A 6,364-nucleotide genomic window follows, 5' to 3' on the forward strand; every position below is an offset into this window, starting at 1 on the left:
CCAGATAGTGCTCATGATCCAAAGATGTCCATGACTCATAACACAGGGTTTTGCTCTTCTTGATTAATCAGACAAAGAGAAGCATATTTTATGACAGAAATGTTAAAACAGGTAGAGGAAATTCACCCTTTCATATCCCACCACTGGGGGAAGACTGTGCTGCTCGGTTTCAATCTAGCACCCATATCTCACCTGAAGTCACCAAATGGCCTCCCATCTGCTCAGCAGATGCTCAGAGGAGCCTGTCTTGACCTCCAGCAGTTCCTAGGACCAAAGGCTTGTTTTTCATGGCCTTTAACACCACAAAGGACTGCAGTGATCACCCAGCTTCACCCTCTTCATAACACCATCGAGCATCTGTAGAATGCTTTGATTTCATTTTTATTGAAAGGGGACTGGGAACCAACTCTCAGCCATTATTCTGGCTGAGCAAAGTTGTGCTGGTTTCTCCTGACTTTGTTCCCCTCATCTTATCCCCATCATTACTGCATACAGCTGGACAGTGCTGGCGTGTGCTGAGGGAAGGACCAGGACCTCTCTTGGAAGCCAGCAGGACTCCAGCCTCCCCTGGTCCCTCCCCGTTCCTCGGAGAGAAATGCACCATGCACTGAGATCTCCTCCCAGCTCCCAGTTCACCATAAGTTTCCAAAAAATGTGGACTTTGGGACTGAGTGAAGTATTTGAGAACAAGCCAAGGGAATCATGGACCTGCATTGCCCACCATCATCCCTGCAGAGCTACAGGAACGCACTGGGACCCTCACATCATCCCATTGGCCAAGCACCACCCAAAGTGTCCCCACCAAAATGCTCCTTCCCTCGGATGCCTGAGCTGTTCTGGAGCCACCTCGGCTGGAACTGCAGCCCCCTTCTGTCCCCCTTAGGAGTATGACTTTGCATTTACCTCTATTAAATTAGCCGTCTTTGCATCATCCAAAAACCTTATTAGCAATGATTTTATACTTGCTTCTACACAACTGATAACATATATAGCATCAGACCCAGCGTCCAATCAATGCCTGCTGAACGTCTCCAGAACTATATGGAAAACTAGCTCTCCGTGGGGAGCTATCACTGAAATAAGAGTTTGCAGTTAGCCAAATTCCATTAACAGCTGCTTTACTTACTATTTATTTGCTTGTTTGTTATAATGAGGTATACATCACAGGATTGTGAAAATAAAAAAATACAGTTGTATTCAGCCTTCGGGTAACTTTATCACCCAAATGTGGAAGTCATCAGAAAATGAAATGACATGATTTTACGGAAGCTAAACAACAAAAATAAGTACTGATTGCCATTAATTACATTCTTGCCCTTTTTACACTTTATTGATCAAGTCTCATATTCACTTTTCCATTATTTTAGTCAGAGCTAATGTCAAACTAAGCAGTTTCAAATTTCTTCAATAATGCCAGTTCTCCTGTTTAATATTAGCACATGTCAGAAAGAGTTTCTTTTTTTCTTTTTTCTTTTTTTTTTTCACTAGTTTTGCTGAGCCTGGGGATACTTGAGGAAGACTTGCAGGCCTGGTGGCTCCTCCACCAGCTTTTCTGGACCCCTCAGGCACACCTTATCCAGATCTGCTGATTTCCACTTGCCTGAGTCCAGTTCCCAAAGGCTCTGGATGGGGTGAATCTGCAGTTAAAAATGTGAATGAAAATATTCACAGGCAAAGTCTGAATTTAAATGTGCACCACAGTACCAAGAAGTTTGAGGTGCACTGGAGACTTTGGGGTTGCTGGAGGCATCTCTAAAATTCAGCAAAATTTAGTCAGCAGGGATGCACCAGAAATATTGCCTTGACTGTGTCAAGGCAGAAGAGAAGTCCTAAGGACAGGGACAATCTCCATCCCACCCTGCAGGCACAGTCAGGCTCTGGAAGGACACCTCTGCCCTCCCCTCCATTCACAGACCTAAGCCAGGTCCCTTTTCCTTGAAAACAGGCCAGAGAAGAGGCACTCCCTGGTAAAAGTGCACATTTGTTGGGGTGTGACATTGGGAACAGAGGGACACAGACCACTGGTCCATCTACACGGGCCAGCAGCTCAGTCCCAAAGTCTCCAAGACCGGTCCACACTATGGATCATCCCGGCATTATACCTCTGTTCTGGCCACCAGGTACCGCCAGACTGGCTGGTTGCTTTGTCCACACCCAAGGTCCAAACCCAGCAGGGCAGCAGCAGGTCCACATCCAGGTGGACATACCTCCCAGCTTCCAGAGGGCATTTAGGGACTTCTCCGAGCTAGAGCTGGCACCCAAATCTAGAGCTAGCCCATTCTGGGTGCAGATGGGGATGGAGAAGGAGCCTAGAAATTCAAACCAGGAGGCAGAGAAAAAAAAAAGGAGGGTTCTTCTGTTTGCTAACACCACTACACAGGCTTCAAAGCCATTATCTCAGCTTTCACCAGCATAAATGTTATATCACTGCCCGTGCCTGTATTTCTCTAGTAACCCCTGTCATCTTCCTTGGGCAATGGGCTGTTCACAGCTCCCCTTTTCAGTAGACCTGATCCTACTACAGAAAATACACTAACAACTGGTTTACCAGTGTTACAAGTGAGCGTATGGATATTTGTAGAACACTTTGAGATACTTGACAGAAGAGTACTGATGACAGATGAAGTCACATTTTTATTGCCACGGCAATAAAAAAAAATCAAGATTTGTTCCCAGTTTTGCTCCCAGTTTCCTTCATAGCTGGCTGCCCCATGACAGACCTCTGTGGAAATGGTAAAGAGGAGGTTTGGGGAGTTGGAAGCCCCCAAACAGTCCCTGCTGGACTTGGCTCCATTACACCCAGTGTGGGATCAAGGCCCCTTCTCTGTGCAAATGTGTTGTATTTCAGTTGCGTCCAACATCAGCTAGCGGGGGTTTCATCACGCTTGGAAGCCAGGCTGGCTCTGCACATCCCCTGGGAGCCCAGGGGCAGAGATGCTAAGACAGGACGTGGATGTCTTCTGTTACCTCTGACTCCCTCTTCACCCCAAAGTGCCAGAAGACATCAGATCTTCCCACCCTGGACCGCAGCACAGCTGAGTGCACAGAGCTGAGGAGCAACAGTGAAGCAAACCCACACTGTTGGCAGCAAAGCCTGCAGCCTTCCCACAGCTCGTAGCTGGGGAGGGACACTGGGACCTGACCACCCGGGGGCCTGGCAAACCATCTCCCTGCTGTCAGGCTGCCCTGATAGCTGGCTCTGGTGCGACCAGCTGAGCCAGGCAGAGGAGCAGTGCTCCCACCACCTCTGTGTCCTTGCAGCCTTCTGAGAGGGCATCAGGAGAGAGGAGACCCAACAGGTGCTCCCAGACCCAAGTGCCTTAAGGCCATGTCTCTTCCCATCCCATGGAGACGACACACAGCTGGAGCAGAGACATTTCTATGCTGAGATAACAGGCACACATATTATACGTATTTCTTTAATGGTTTGTGTTTCATAAGATCTGCAATAGCACCTTAAGAACTCAGAATCTGTGTTTTGCTTACAAAGGCCTTGACTGTACAAACACCCGGCAGTGGTGGGTTTAGGACAATGCAGGGGATCCCAGGAACATGGGAACGGTGGTAGCCCCCGTGTCTGGCTCCTACCATCCCAGTGAGTTGTTTCCCATCAGTACATCTGGGAATCTGTCCGGCCTCTCTGCAACAGAGCTATGGGTGGGATGTTGATGTCCATTGAACACACATTTTCGAAAACGTTCCCATCTGTTTGCCAGGTCCCCACTCTCTTTCATTCATTTCCTTCTTTTCAAAGCTTCGTTTCACCCCTCTTGCTGGTAGACCAGCCCAGTTGCCTGTTCTTGCCTGCCCAGCTATGCCCTGACACCCAAGCCCCCCGGCCTGAGCAGATAAGCCATGTGCTCCCGGATCTGCCTTGTTCTCACCCCATAGATGATGGGGTTGAGCATGGGCGGCACCACGACATAGAGGCTGGCCAAGGAGATGAGGACATGCTGAGGAACATGCTGGTCAAACCAGTGCGCTAGGAAGGAGAAGAAGGCCAGGGTGTAAAACATGGCGATGACACAGAGGTGGGAGCCGCAGGTGTGCAGAGTCTTCAGGGAGGTACACTGGGACGGCAGCCCCCAGAGGCACTTGAAGACCAATACGTAGGAGACAGCAATGGAGATAGCATCCAAGCCAGCTGAAAGGAAGCCAGCAGCTACCCCATACCAGATGTTGATGGAGATGTCGGCACAGGCCAGGCGGGCCACACTGATGTGCTCGCAGTAGGTGTGGGGCATGACATTGTGCCCTCAGTAGGGCAGCCGCTTGAGGAGGAATATGGCAGGGAACATGATGCAGAAACTCCTGATTAAAGCAATCACGCCAACTTTCCCCACAACAGAGCACGTCAGGACAGTTGTGTATCACAGGGGGTCACAAATGGTGATGTACCAATCAAAGGCCATCGCTAGTAATATGGCTGATTCTGCCACAAAAACAAAATAGATGGAGAACATCTGTGCCAGGCAACCACTGAAAGAGATCTGGGTGGACAAAGACCAGAGGACACTGAGGGTTTTGGGCACAGTGGCAGTGGACAACAGTAGGTCACATGTTGCCAGCATGCACAGGAAGATGTACATGGGCTCATGGAGGCTGCACTCCTTCATGATGGTGACCAGCAGGACTGAGTTCCCGAGAACAGCAGCGGAGTACATCATGCAGACTGGGATGGAGATCCAGGTGTGAGACTTCTCCGTCCCAGGTATCCCCATCAAGATGAAGAATGCGGGGTGGGAGCCCGACAGGTTGAGTGTTGACATGGCTTGATGCATCATTTCTCGCTTGCAGGAGCTGTGTAATGGTAGAAAGAATAGCTCTGAGAGCAGCTGAACCATACCCAGGGTAAAAAGGGGAGCTGAATTCATGATTAGCATTGCTCACAGCACAAACACCCTTCTGAACCACTTTTTATCTGGAAGTGTTAAATATTGTGCAAATTGCTCCATCAGGGTTCCCCTCCGCTATTCAGGTCTCTTCATCTCCGCTAGGTATGGTCATTTCTGCTGTTTGAGTCTTTGAAATAAGAAGTCTTCTGCCTGCAGCTGCTGGGCACTAGAGCAAAATATACAGGAGATTCACTCTTGAAACAGTGATTGCATAAATGTGACATACTTGGATGTGGCCACCATTTCTGCAGCAGCTCTGAGAAATCTCCAGGGTTGGAAATACATTACGGAAAATTCCCTACTCTGCCATGACTGCCACAAAGAAGGCATATGCACTGCTCACCCTGCTTTTGGCTCCTGTTTGCAGAACACCCAGCTTTAAGTGTCTGGGACACGCAGCTTTAGTGACGCAGAGCTGTTTGAAAGCTACCTGTGAAATCAGGACACAAAGAGCTTGGTTCGGCCCTGTCCTTCTTGGGACTTTGCCTGCCCATATCAGCCCCGACAAAGGGTCTGTCTCTGTAACTGCGTGGGAGCTCACTCCACCAACAGCAAAGTGAGCGAAAGGCAGAGCAGACCCCCTTTCATCCCAAAAGCTCTGCTTCATAAGAGCGCCAGACAGCAGCGTCCACTCATCCAGGTATCCAGAGAAATTCTCTTGTTAGATATCCAAAGAGATAAAATTAAAAGCCACCAGCAGCAGGGCATTATCAAAATGTCCGGGGTCTAAAGGGGGATTTACAGTGTCATGAGGAGTGACCAGCAGCGTGTCAGGAGCTGCCACCTTACGCACTGTCTCCATGGAGCATGAGCCAGGGCTCTGAGCTGCTGCTGGATTGCCAGGTGCTATTGAGCCAGTGCAAAATAAATAATGAAACCATCTGAACTCCCTGACACTGGGCACTACTGTTTTAGAAAATATGGAAAATTCAAAGGCAAACTGCTGTCCTAGCCCCCACCCAGTGCACTATCACTATTAGAAGAACACGAGTCCGTTCTTGCTCTGGGTGAAATCCCTTTACATCCACTATGTCTGGAAGAACCGAGCAGGAGGACCATGCTCCTTCCATCCCTTGAGAAGTACATTGCCCGGTGCTCTCCCTGCCATGCTCATGCAGGGAGTTTGGGATAATGCAGCCAGGAGATGCTTGTGTATCTCACACAATAAAACCTGCATGGACCCCTACCATCTCTCCATCCCTCCAGTCCATCTCTACCTCACCAAACCCAGTTGAAACCACAGTGCTGCATCCCAGGCAACTCACCCACTTCCTGTGCCAGCAGTGGGGTCCTGCTCGGATGGAGGCAGAGCCGGGGTGTTTATAGTGCATCCGCAGAGTGCCCTGGGGCACCGCAGGGCACGGGTGGTTGTGCTCATACCCTGACGCAGGTGGTGAAGAGAATCGGCAACGTCACCAGTTAATTTTTCCTGAGTATTTCCTACTACTATGTTAATTGGATGGGGATTG

General features: G+C 49.4%; 1 pseudogene across 1 annotated transcript; it reads right to left on the reverse strand.

Annotated features, from left to right (window-relative positions):
* Nucleotides 1-3,812: 3,812 nt before the first annotated feature.
* LOC309685200 (olfactory receptor 52B2-like) lies at nt 3,813-4,769 on the reverse strand (annotated as a pseudogene). The gene has a single exon. The product of its transcript is annotated as an olfactory receptor 52B2-like (transcript).
* Between the last annotated feature and the right edge of the window lie 1,595 nt (nt 4,770-6,364).

The sequence above is a fragment of the Vanellus vanellus genome, assembly GCF_965231255.1.
Source record: "Vanellus vanellus genome assembly, chromosome: 1".
Lineage (NCBI taxonomy): Eukaryota > Metazoa > Chordata > Aves > Charadriiformes > Charadriidae > Vanellus > Vanellus vanellus.